The sequence below is a fragment of the Elephantulus edwardii genome, unplaced genomic scaffold, assembly GCF_000299155.1.
Source record: "Elephantulus edwardii isolate Elephantulus edwardi_28Jun2011 unplaced genomic scaffold, EleEdw1.0 scaffold00005, whole genome shotgun sequence".
Lineage (NCBI taxonomy): Eukaryota > Metazoa > Chordata > Mammalia > Macroscelidea > Macroscelididae > Elephantulus > Elephantulus edwardii.
Window position 1 is genome coordinate 17,329,707 of NW_006399755.1, and position 14,646 is coordinate 17,344,352.

Consider the following 14,646-nt stretch of genomic DNA (forward strand, 5'->3'; position numbering starts at 1 on the left):
TCTTTTTATAGCGGTAGCATGTTTTTCTTTTGTAATGGAGACCCCTTCCTCTTCTCGATTGTGTATTACTAAAAAAATGGTTCATACCTCCAAGATTAGATAAGTGATTTGAGCCTGTCCAATTACTATTGTGATTCTCTGGCTACAGTGATTGATTCAAGATTAAGTACAAGGTCCAATCCAATGAGAAACGGCCTAAGATTGTGTCTGAGCCACTGGGCTTCTTATTTATGCTGACTTGGAAAAACTTAGAGGATGTATGTTTGGAGTTCCTGGAAACCATATTGATCCCATAAGAAGTGTTAAGAAGAAGTCACTTTGAAGGGGAGATGGACCAAGAATGTGGGAAAATTGGTGCTGGGGTATCTTTGAAGTCCTGGCATGATAGTGGCTCAGGCCAGAGCCACCAATCTATAGGCCATCTGGTTGTATAATCTTTTCATTGTCATTTTGGCTTGAATGAATTAAAACCAGATTCTTTGTCACTACCAATAATTAGAGAGGTCTGATGACCAAGTAGGAAGAAGCTGTGCTAAAATTAGAAAGGAATGTGATTTGATTCCAAAAGCTGCTTCAAATGAGAAGATCGGCAATCGCTTCCCTTTCGCGTTACAGCCTCTGAAAATCCACAGAAGGGCCAGCTATGAGTCAGTTCCCATTTGATGGCACAAAACAACAACAACAACAACAATCAGTAAGAAGAGTTCCAACTGCTATGGATCTTATTCATAAATTTAAAAATGCACTCTCAATAGCAACAAGAAAACAGTCAAACCAAAAACACTTGATATTCTTAGCTTCTTAAGAAATTTTAATTCTTGCTAGATGCGTAAAACTTTAGCAAGCTACTGAAACTTTGTCTTTTAGCCACACAACTTATCTAATAGTACTGTGAGAATTAAAGGAATTATTTTTATATATCATCAAGTCAGAACCAACTCATTGCTGACCATCAGAAGGTTTACAGATTTGCAGCTGTAAATCTTCCATAAACAATCATCTTTCTCCCACAGAGCACCTGATGGATTCAACCCGACTGCCTTTGGGTTGGCAATATAGATCCTTATTACTAGGTCACCCACAATCCCCTATTAAATTAGTTAAAATACATACAATTCTTAGAATACTGTTGTTGTTAGGTGCTGTCAAGTCATGTGCAACTCATAGCAACCAGATGAACAAAAGATCCAAACCTGACTCTATCCTATGCCATCCTCACAGCTACTGACATACAAAAGCCCATTGCAGCAGTCACCATGTCAATCCACCAGATTGAGGGTCTTCCTATCCTTCGCCGACCCTCCCCCCTTCAAAGCATCATGTCCTTATCAAGGAATAGCATCTCCTAGCAACATGTCCCAAGTATATGAGTTGAAGCCTCATCATTCTTGCCTCCAAAGAACATTCCAGCTGCACCCCCTCCAAGATATATTCATTTGTTCTCCGAGATGTCCATGGGATGGATGTTTAGTTCTCTTCTCCAACACTACAGCTCAAAGCCATCAATTCTTTTTCCATCCTTATTCATTGTTCAGCTCTCAGATGCATAGCAAGTAATTGGAAAGACTATGGCCTGAATCAGACACACCTTAGTCCTCAAACTGACAGCATTACTCCTCAATAATTTAGAGAGGTCACCAACTGCAGATTTTCACAGTGTAAAGTATGTCCCTACTTCATGTCTGCTGGTACCAAGAATATTAATTGTGAATACAAGCAAGATGGAGCTGTTGACAGTTTCCATCTCTTCTCCATCAATCATGATGCGTGCTGCTGCCTATCGGTCCAGTGTTTAAAATCTTTGTCTTCTTGACATTGAAACTGTCCATCCCTCCATACCTTAGGGATTACAACAGAGCTTCTTACCACCATGCCACCTATGTGACAACCTACTGGTAGGGGGTTGTACATTCAGTTCAAATCCACCAACTGCTTCTTGGGAGAAAAATGAGTAATTTCCTCCTATGAAATTAAGAGCCTCTAAAAATCTGAGTCAACTATGAGTCAATTTCTATTCAATGATATATAACCACACCATAATAGGAACTCAAAAGGCACAATGTTTAAGCACTTGGCTGGTAAGGAAAAGTTAGTAGTTCAAGGCTCACCAGAAATTCTCTGAGAAAAAATACATGGCAGCCTGCCCCATGAGAAATATGAAAACTTGCCCCTATGAGAATTAAAATATGGAAAAATGGAGAATTACTCTGTATAAGAACAATGTGAGTTGAAAGAAACTCATTTACATATAAAAATAACAACATAATCTAAATATAATAACTAATACTACTCTAAAGAAATGATATGTCATAGCGAACAATAACATTATTGCTAAATGAGATAAACTCATGAGTCACAAACAATGTGACAGCACATTACAATAACACCACCACCAATAATTACAGTTGTCTTGGCCAGTCATAGTCTCTTCATCCTTTTACATTAATTAATTAAGGTAGATTGATTGTGATGACATACAACCTAAACATTTAGTGACTTACTCTACATCGTTTTTTAAAATAAATATCGCAACACAAGGTGATTTGGTGAATGGAGGGAGCTATGGTCCTTATAGTCATTCAGATCACGACCCCTAAGTCCTTATATTGATATTCACTTTGCCAACAGATGAAGAAGGAGAGCAAGTCTGAACTGGAGACTTTGAAGGGTCAGGACTAGAGGTGTCATACATAATTTCATTTCATAGTTCATTGCTAAGTAATACATAGCATCACGAAAAGTGAGACTGATAAATTAAGTCTAGAGGGATCTAATTTCCCTGGATGCAAAAGCTGTACAGATATAGTAAACATCATCTCTGGCACATCTGGAAAGTATTCAAGGAGTAACTGAATGACCATCTGTCAGAGAGATTGTTGACTCAAAATGTTGACATTACCAGAGATGAAAAGCTCCTGAGAGATCATATACATCTAACCAATGACTTCTATGACCTTGCCCAAGGTCACCCAGGTAGATATTAGCTGAGCTATGTCTACAATCCACTTCTAAAGCCTGAATCATTCCTCTGTCCATTCCCTCATCCATCTATGCAATTATCATTTCCAAATAGAATTTATTATTGCCTTTGTTACTCGCAGATTTAGCTGTTTGCTAAATGAAAGGTAATTCATTACACCTCACATGTAATTTCTTACCTAACTACTTTGTTGCTTTATACCATCTGCTTCTTTTCCAAAAAATGTGGGCTTGAAAGTGAGGACACCAGAACAGAGGTGGTTGTTCATATATTTACAAAATCATAGTAACTATACAGAAGGCACAGGAAAAGGTAGGATGTTGGCTGTATTATAACAACACTACCTCCTCTCTTTATAACACCTTTTTGGTATAAGTAACAAACCTTTACCTGGCCTACTTCAGTGGCAAAAAGTATAGGAATGTGTTTTCACTCAACATATCCAGCACTTTACTTGGAAACAAAGTCCCACTAATATATTCACCAGCTGACACTTTAAAGTATAACGTTTACTGAAGTAACTAATAATTCAAATTCAAAATTAAAACAAATCTCTGTCAAGTCAGAAACTCAAGCTCTACCCTCTAACAAGGAGGTTGTAAATTGCATAGAAGGAAATAATTCTTTTATCTTCCACAGAGCTGCTGGAGGATCAAATGGCCAAAGAGCTACTATCACTATGGGTCAGCAGCTCAATTCCCTACAGACTATGCCACAACTCATAGCAACCCTATGAATGAAAGACCTGAATGTTTGTATAGCTTCCCTTGTTTCTCCAAGTTCATAGAGCTTCCAGAGGCAAGCTGTTTCAGAAGTGGGTGCCACTCCTGCTTCCAAGCTTGTTTTAATTGGGGAGCTCCAGCAAACACAGTAAACCATGGGTAACCATTATTGCATTTGACACATCAGTGTCACAATGTTTAGCATCACAACAACCATGAGTTACCTCTGTACAGCAAATGGACAGACCAGTGTTATACCACATAGGTGAATGTTTGACCAAAAACAATTAAAACCAGGCCTGAGGGCTGGAAAGTAAAATCACCCACCTTTGTTGTGGTAGCATTAATTTCTATCCACTAGGCCAACAGAGCTCTCTCTTTGTTGTTGTTGTTGTTAAGTAGAATTGAGTCGTAGACGACACATAGTGACCCTATAAACAAAAGACCTGAAAGCTTGTATAACTTTCATCATTTCTCCAAATTCATGGAGTTTCTGGACGTAAGCTATTTTGGAATAGCTTCTTGGATCCTCATACTCATTCTAAAACAATGTCTTATACAATATTTGTCATTATGGGACTGAGTTATTTCATTTAGCATAATTCTCTCCCATCTCTCCAAAGTTAGGTAGTAATTTACAAAATCATTGCTCCTGCATATTGTGTAATATTCCATTGTGTGAATGTACCATAATATATCAATACCTTTGATTGTGGTTGGACATTTGGGCTGTTTCCATGTTCTTGCGATGGTGAATAATGCTGCTATGAACATTAGTGTACAAGTCTCCATTTGTGCCTCAGTTCTCATTTTCTCAAGGTATATTCCAAGCAGTGCTAAGTCATGTGGAATTTCTATGTTAAGCCTTTAGAGGAAATGCCAAACTACATTCCAGAGTGGTTGGACAATTTTACAATCCTACCAACAACTCGTTCAGCATTTCTTAAGCTGAAAGAACTAAAGAACAAATTCAAATCTCGAGTTGCAATACTTAAGGATGCTTTGGGCATAATATTAAATGACCCAGGAAGCATTAAAAGAAGATAGAGTATACCAAGTCATTGTACCAAAAGGAATTGGTGGACACAGAAGAATGTCATGAAACAATGTATAAACAAGAGCCTGTGGTGATGAAAGAAGTTTAAGCTGCTGTGAAAGAATTGGCAAAGAACAAGGTCCCAGAAATTGATGACATACTGATTGACATATTTCAACAAACAGATTCAACACTGTATGTGCTCACCAACTTGTGTCAAGAAATATGGGGCAAAATCACCTGGCCTACTAACAGGAAGAGTTCTACATTTGTTCCCATCCCAAACAAAAGTGATCTACAGAGTGTGGAAATTATAAAACAGTATCATTGATATCACATACAAGCAAGTATCTGCTGAAGATTATCCAAAACTGACTTGAACAGCACATCAACTAAGAAATGTCTGAAGTTCAGACTGGAATTAGAAGAGGCCGTGGCACTAGGGATATTATAACTAATGTCAGATTGATCTTGGTTGAAATCAGAGAGTACGAGAGGAATGTCTGTGTTTCATGGACTATGTAAAGGCATTTGACATGTGGATCACAACAAATTGTGGCTAACTATGAGAAGAATGGGAACCCCACAACACTTGACTGTGCTTATGCGAAACTTATACTTGGACCAGGAGGCAGTGAGGAGTCTGGGCTCTATAAAGAGAAGTGTGGCATCAGGATTGGAGGTAGACTAATCAACAATCTGCATTATGCAGGTGACACAACCCTGCTTGCTGAAACTGAGGCAGACCTGAAGCACTTGCTGCAGAAGGTCAAGAACTGCAGCCTTGAATATGGATTGAAGCTTAATATCAAGAAAACAAAGATTCGCACCACTGGGCCGATTGGCAGCATCATGATGAATGGTGAAGAGATTGAGATTGTTAACAGCTTCAGTTTTCTTGGCTCTACAATCAACACATTTGGTATCAGTAGCCAGAAAATTAAAAGATTATTTGCATTGGGAAAGTCAGCTGTCAAGAACCTCTCCAGAGTACTGAAGAACAACGACATGAGGCTGGAAACTAAGGTAACTAAGGTGCACCTGATCAAGGCCATGGTCTTTGCAATTACTTGCTATGCATCTGAAATATGGACATTGACTAGGGATGATAGAATGAGAGTTGATGCCTTTGAGCTCTGGTGCTGGACAAGAGCATTGAATATACGATGGACTGCTAGGAGAACAATCAGGTTCATCCTAGAGAGGGTGAAGCCAGGCTGCTCCTTGGAGGCATGGATTCTGAAGCTTCCTCTGACATACTTTGGACATGTTGCAAGGTGGGATCTGGTCCTTGGAGAGGGATGTCATGCTTGGGAGTGTGGTGGGACAGTGCAGGAGAGGAAGACCCTCGATGAGATGGATTGATTCAGTCATTGAGGTAATGGGGAGAGGTGTGTTGGAGACAATAAGATTGGCAAGGGATAGAACAGGGTTTAGGGCTGCTATGAGACACAGGCGATTTGACAGCACATAACAACAACAGCAATAACAACCAACAATGTATAAGATTTCCTATCTTACCACATCCTCTTTAACATTTATTACTTGCTATCCTATTAATATTTGCCACTGTTATTGGAGTAAGTTAGTATCTCACTGTGGTTTGGATTTGCATCTCTTTTATTGTCAGTGATTTTGAGCATTTCTTCATGTGTCTGTTGGCCATCCGAATATCATCCTCTGTGGAAAGTGTTTCCATGTCTTTTGCCCATTTTGTAATTGTATCATCCATCTTTCTCCGGTGGAAGCCCTGTAGGATTCTGTAAACTTTTTACAGGAGACCCTTGTCTGAAATGGTATTTCCAAATGTTTTTTCCCAGTCAGTACATTTTCTTTTCAATGACAATCCTACCAAAAGCAATCTACATGTTCAAATGCAATCACAATACAGATACCCAATTTATTTTTCAAGGAGACTGAAAGGGAAATTGTCAATTATATTTGGAGAAGAAAGAGATCTTGGATAAGCAAAGCACTTATGAAAAGACAAAAATGAAGTGGGAGGCATAGCACTCCCTGGCCTCAAAACCTACTACACAGAAGTAGTATGCCAAACAACATGGTACTGGTATAATAATAGGCACATAGACCAATGGAACAAAATTGAGAACCAAGAAATGGACTCACCTAACTATAGTAAACTGATATTCAACAAGGAAATAAAACCTATTAAATGGGAAAATGACAACATCTTCAACAAATAGTGCTGACAAAATTGAACAACTAACTGTAGAAAGCAGAAACAAGATCCACAATCACACTATACACAAAAATCAACTCAAGGTGGGTCAGAAATCTGGGAGTAAAGCCTAATACCATAAAGTTCATCAGACATAAACTGGAATCAAGCTTAGACTGCTAGTCTATGGTACAAAGAGACTGCCAAATACAGCCAGAAATGCTCAATCTGGAGAGGATAAAATTGATGAATAGGTCCTTCTAAAAATTAAATCCCTTTGCACATCAAGAACTTTTTCCAACAGAATGAAAAGACAAGTGCTCTTTTAAGATACCCACTTTCTTCAATATGTTTATCTTTCCAAGTTTTTGCCTCAGCTGATGAACAAAGTCAGTAGCTCAAATCTATCTATCAGTAATGCCAATAATTGATTTGAATTTTCAACTGCCACTCCTTCTTAATAACTCTCATTTCACCTGGGTAGATAATATTAGGATACACTGCCTAAAATACCTAGAATTCTGTAAGTTAACAAATGTAACAACATGTAACAGTTGTTCTTATGTGCCCTCCAGTCGCTTGTGACTTATAGCAACCCTATGTACAACAGCCCTAAACTCTGCTCTGTCCTATGCCAACCGCATTGTCTCTGACACACCCATCCCGATTACCCCAGTCACTGAATCAATCCATCTCATAGAGGGCCTTCCCCTGCTGCGCTGTCCCTACACCCTCCCAAGCATGATGTCCTTCTCCAAGGACTGGTCTCTCCTTACAACATGTCCAAAGTCTGTTAGACAGAGCCTCAGAATCCTTGCCTCCAAGGAGCCACCTGGTTTAACCCTTTCCTGCATGAATCTGTTTGTTTTCCTAGCAGTCCATGAGTCCACTCTCAATACTCTTCTCCAGCACCACAGCTCAAAGGCATCAATACTACTTCTATCCTCCTTGGTCATTGTCCAACTCTCTGATGCATAACAAGTGATTGCAAAGACCATGGCCTGTATCAGGCACACCTCAGTCTCCAGAGAGACACCATTGCTCTTCAGTACTTTCGAGAGGTTCCTAACAGCAAACATTCCCATGGCAATACGTCTTCTAATTTGCTGGTGTCGAGAGTGTTGACTGTGGAGCCAAGCAAACTGAAGCTGTGAACAATCTCAATCTCTTTACCATCCATCCTGATGCTGCCAATTGGTCCAGTGGTGAGAATCTTTGTCTTCTTGACATTGAGCCTCAATCCATATTGGAGGCTGCAGTCCTTGACCCTCTGTAACAACCGTCTTGAAACAAATGTATACTTAAAAAATAAATGAAGGACTTCAAATTTCAGGGTTTCTAAAAATATGTTATTCAATAGTCTGTACCCACTGTTAAGTCCATCGTAAGGTGAAGTCTTCCAATGTTAGTAATATCTTAGTCATTCCTGCAAGCTTCTACTAGAGGTCTTCACGGACCCCAAGTAAATACCTGATCTCCAGCTTTCTTCAACTTTCTCAAATTTTTCCATCATTTCTTTGAGAAGTCTAAGAAATTGTATGTTATTTAAATCACATAGAGGCCTAGTGATAAGGACTGTGTAGCAATCCCAAAGCCACATTCGTTTAAAATCATCAGAGGCTCCATGGAAAGAGGGTAAGCACTTTCCTCCTATGAAGTTACTGCCCTTGAAAACCCACCAGAATGTCAGTTATGGATCAGTTCCTACTCGGTACACAACAACAATGGTGATTTACTTGTTTATTTCCATAATAAGCAAATTCAGCCCCGTCAGAAGGAGGAAGTAGTTGACTTACTCGTAAAACATCTGAAATGTAGCAGAGATTGAGTGTGAAAGGCTCAGTCATTGGACTAGCACACTCAGGTAAAAGCCTGTTTCTATCATTCACTTGAGCAAGCTCTTCAACTCCTCTGTGCCTCAGTTTACTCAGTTGCGAAATGGGAATGACAAAAGCATGCAAACCTCAAAGGAACAACAACCTTATAGGACTATGGTTATTAAGTACCATTAAGTTGGAACTTACTTATAATTAGTCCTCCAGAGGGTTTTCAGAGGCATAAGTCACACAGGAGATTATCTACTTTGGAGCAGCTACTGGATTTGAATCACAAGCCTTTGGGTTGACAGTGAAACTCCTTACCAAACACCACCAGAGATGTTACAACTGTTAGGACTGGTACAGAGCCTAAAGAGATTAATATGTTGTTGTTGTTGTAGTTGTTGTTGTTAAGTGCCATCGAGTCACCTGTGACTCATAACGACCCGGTGTACAACAGCCTTAACCCCTGCTCTATCCTGTGCCAATCTTATTGTCTCTGATACACTTACCCTCATTACCCTAGTTGCCAAATCAATCCATCTCATCGAGGGTCTTCCACTCCTGAGCAGTGAGCATGACATCTCCAAGGACTGATCCTGCCTTGAAACATGTCCAAAGTATGTCAGATGAAGCTTCAGAATCCTTGCCTCCAAGGAATAGCCTGGTTTAATCCTCTCCAGGATGAACCTGTTCATTCTCTTAGCAGTCCGTGGTATATTTAACACTCTTCTCCAACACCACAGCTCAAAGGCATTAACTATCCTTCTATCATCCCTAGTCATTGTCCAGCTTTCTGATGCATAGCAAGTAACTGTGAAGACTATGGCCTGGATCAGGCACACCTTAGTCTCCAGACTGACAATGATGCTCTTCAGTACTCTGTAGAGGTCCCTGACAGCAGACTTTCTGAAAGCAATTGGTCTCTTGCTTTCTTGACTGCTGGTATCAAGAGTGTTGATTGCGGAGCCAAGCAAACTAAAGCTTACTATGAAGTATTATTATCCATGTTTTATCGACAGGAACTCAGCTTCAGACAGGTTATGTATCAAGGCCATTGAAGTGGGTCAAAGTAGGTGTGACTTCTTTTGTATCTTCCTATTGACCCAAATCCAAAATTTGCTGACTAATAGTACCTCTATAAGACAAAGGAGAATTGCACCTCAGGGATTTCAAGGCTGTACATCTTTATAGAAACAGATTATCACAAATGTCTCCCACTGAGTGGCCCATGGGTTCATATTCCAGGCTTTTAGTTAGTACTTGAGTGCTTTAACCATTGTACCACCTGGGCTTCTTCCTTTCCTTTCAGAGGGATTTGCTTCCTCTACCTTTGAAGTTATGCCAGTTTTGGCCAATAGAAAATAACCAAAGTAATGTCATGCTAGTTCAGCCTGCCTTTAAGAACACAAGCAGCTTTTATGTAGATCTTTAGAAGTTCTGAGTTACCATTTAAGAAATTGCTGAACAGGCTTTGTGGAAAGGCTGTGAAATACACAGGGAGTGAAAGACTCCATTAACTTCATCATTCCAATCTTCTCTATAAGGCATAGCTCAGATCACCTTAGTCTACAGTCCGCAAGCTTAGACAATGGCACAGACCAAAGAATCATAATCCAACTTAATCCTGACCGTGTTCCTAACCCATAAAATTCCAAAATGAAATAAAATGGTGGTTGTTTTAATTCAACAGTTAGATAGACAGCAAGCAAATCAACCATCAATTAGTAAATGGTGAGTTCTGATGGCCTAGTGGTAAGAAAGTGTGCTGCAATCCCAAAGGCACACAGTTCAAAACCACCAGCTTGCTCAGCAGAAAAAGGATGAACCATCTCCTTCCATACAATTTACTGTCTCTGAAAACCCACTGGAGGGTCAGCTATACATCAGTTCCACCTCAACAGTACACAATAACAACAACAGAGACAGTTTAAACTCAAGACACATCACTATCAAATCCACATGCTGACCATTATATGTATTAAAAACCCCAAACAAACAAAACCCTCAAATCAGTTGCCATTGAGTCAATTCAGATCTAACACCCCTATGATTCAAACTCCACATGTTTTAGAGAACTGCTTCCTGTGGTCTACAATGGCTATATACCTACAGTAAATCACCAGGACTTTCCCTCATCATGTTGTTGGTTGAATTGAATCACCAACCTCTCAACTGAATTGTAGACATAAAAAAAATGTTGGAATGGCAAATAGTGTGATACACACACACATTGGGAATTTGTGCTGCTAAACCAAAGTTCATGCATCTCTAGTGGCTCAAATTTTCAGTAGCTCCAAGGGAGAAAGATGAGCAATCTCCTTCCATCAGCTTTACTGTCTCAGAAACCCAGTTGTTGGAGATAAGTCGTATAAAGGGTCAGCTATGAGTTTGTTCCAGCTAAACAGCAATGAGGGAGGGAGGGAGGGAGTGAGTGAGTGAGCACACATACTGCCCTAAATCCATTGTTGTCTAGTTAATTTCAACTCAGGTAACCTTCCATTGGGTTTCTGAGGCTCAAGATCTTTATGGAGGGATTTTACCATCCTATCAACAGTATTTAAGAGTTCCTATCTCTCCATACCCTCTTCAATATTATTAATTGCTGCCCTACTAAACTTTGCCACTGCTACTGGAGTGAGAGCGGCCTGCCAAACAAATGTCGCGCGGATTTTGCGTCTTCAATTACCTGGGAAGATGGGCGGGGTCTGCGGGACCTGTGACTGGCCTCTAAGCTGCCCAGCTTCAGCTAGTCGGTCACCTGTACCGCCTCTCTGAGCGGCCCGCTGACCTGTTAGATGGATCTTGGCTGAAAGCAGGGAATACCAGAGGAATGTCTATCTGTGTTTCATTGACTATGCAAAGGCATTTGACTGTGTAGATCATAACAAACTATGGCTGACTCTGAGAAGAATGGGAATCCCAGAACATTTGATCGTTCTAATGTGAAACCTATACTGGGACCAGGAGGCAGTCGTCAGAAGAGAGCAAGGGAACACTGCATGGTTCAAAATTGGGAAGGACATACGCCAGGGATGCATCCTATCTCCATACCTTTTCAACCTATATGCAGAACAGATTATCTGGGAGGCTGGGCTCTATGAGGAGAAATGTGGGGTCAAGATTGGTGGACGATTTATCAACAATCTGCGTTATGCAGATGACACAACCCTGCTTGCTGAAACTGAGGAGGACCTGAAGCGCCTGCTGCAGAGTGTCAAGGACTGCAGCCTACAATATGGATTGAGGCTCAATGTCAAGAAGACAAAGATTCTCACCACTGGACCAATTGGCAGCATCAGGATGGATGGTGAAGAGATTGAGATTGTACACAGCTTTAGTTTGCTTGGCTCCATAGTCAGCAGTCTTGGCACCAGCAGCCAGGAAATTAAAAGGCGCATTGCCATGGGAAAGTCTGCTGTTAGGGACCTCTCCAAAGTACTGAAGAGCAACGGTGTCTCTCTGGAGACTAAGGTGCGTCTGATACAGGCCATGGTCTTCGTAATCACTTGTTATGCATCAGAGAGTTGGACAATGACCAAGGAGGATGGAAGGAGAATTGATGCCTTTGAGCTGTGGTGCTGGAGAAGAGTATTGAGAATACCATGGACTGCTAGGAAAACAAACAGATTTGTCCTGGAAAGGGTCAAACCGGGTGGCTCCTTGGAGGCAAGGATTCTGAGGCTCCGTCTAACATACTTTGGACATGTTGTGAGGAGAGACCAGTCCTTGGAGAAGGACATCATGCTTGGGAGGGTGAGTGTCAGAGACAGTGCGATTGGCACAGGACAGAGCGGAGTTTAGGGCTGTTGTACGTAGGCTCGCTATGAGTCGCAAGCAACTCGACGGCACATAACAACAACAACAACTGGAGTGAGATGGTATCTCATCATGGTTTTGATTTGCATCACTCTTATTGCTAATGTTTTTGAGCATTTCTACATGTGTCTGTTGTTGGGCATCCAAATATCTTCTTCTGTGAAAATTTTTTTTGCCCATTTTGTTATTGTATTATCAGACTTTTTCTCGAGGTTGCCATGTAGGATTCTGTAAACTTTCTAGATGAGACCCTTGTCTGAAATGGCATTGCCATTTTTTTTTTCCACAGTCAATAGATTTTCTTTTCACTCTATTGGAAAAAGGTTTTGATGAGCACAGGGATTTAATCTTTATAAGAACTCATTCATCAATTTTGTCATCTCCACGTTGAGCATTTCTGGCTGTATTTGTCAGCCTCTTTATACCATAGACTAGGCTGACTAAGCTTGATCTTAATTTGTTTCTGATGAACTTTACAGTTTGGGCCTTTACTCCCAGGTCTCTGATACACCTCGGGTTGATTTTTTTGTATGTGATGTGAAATGTGGATATTACACAGCACACAGGAGCAATGATTTTGTAAGTCACTACCTACCTTGGAGCTCTAGTGACCTAATAGCAAGAAGATGCACTGCAATTCTGAAGGTACACAGTTCAAGGCCACCAGCTGCTCTGCAGGAGAAAGATGGGCAATCTCCTGTCATGCAATAAACTGCCTCTGAAAACCTGCTGGGGGATCAACTATGGGTCAGTTTTGACTCTATGGTACATAACTACAATATCATCTTGACTTGGGAGTGACTGGAAAACATTTTGCTAAGTGATCTAACTCAGTCCCACAAGTACAAATACTGTATAAGACCATGTTTGTAGAAATAGATAACTAGTAAAACGTGTATGAGGACCTAAGTGGGGGAGGGCGGGAGCACAGGGGTAAGGATGGGTGGGAAGCATTATCATAAGATCACAAAATTTGATAGGTGGAGGGAGGGGTGGGTAAGGCAATGAGAATGATCTAGTGTGAACAACAATGTATATGAACTTTGTAAGTAAGCTAGTATAAAATTAAAAGTTTATATTAAATTTTTTTAAAATCTCTTTGAAGGGAGTTCTGGAGACCTAGTGGTAAGGAGTTGGGCTGCCACCCAAAGATAGATGTTTTGAATCCACTGGAGAAAAATGGACATTTTCCTCCTGTGCAGTTTACTACCTTTGAAAACCTGCTGGAGAGTCAGCTTTGAGTTTGTTCTGACTCAACAGTCCCCAACAACAAGAAACCTTTACGGAAAGCGATTGCCCACCTTTCTCACAGAGACCACCTGGTTGGATTCAAAGAGCCAACTTTCCACCAGTTAAACACACAGCTGACACTAAACCAAACAGCAGGGGCATATCAACATTAGAACAATTAAGAATAAAAATAAACTCTTTAGGAAATTTTTAAAAAATTAATACATTGATAGATGAATGACTGCGAAATTGATTATCAAAACACCGTTTGTATCCACTCCGTCATTTGCAGTGTGGCTCGGGCAAGTTACTAAATCTCTCTTGGTCTTGGGTCTTCTATTTCAAATGAGTTGTGGTTTCACCACCACACAAGAAAAGATCCCAACAATATGTGCCATGCCTATTGCACAGTTAGGAGGACATGATGAGTTAATGAATGTGAATGTGTTTTGTAAAGTAAAAAGCACTATAAATACATTAAGGTTTATTGTCATTTGTACAAGCTAATTAAACTCAATTATTAAATAACAATAAAATTAGTGTGCACAACAGGGTTGCTTTGTCAGTCTGTGTAATTTAGAGTCCAGAGACCCTAAAGAACAGCATATAACGCCTACACTGTGATCAGGGCTCCACAGGTAGGGTATACTTCTGCAACAGCAGAATGTGTGTTCAGTGCAACTCAATCATTTTCATCTAACGTCACCTAAATCAACTGTTCAGTGGCATGTGGGCCCAACAAACAGAACATGAATAGACTTATTTTATGTAAGTTTGCTTCTGGGAAATTGACAAATACTTATTAAGCACTTATGTACTGAGCTTTGTGTTTGACGCTTGAATATATATATACATATATATAT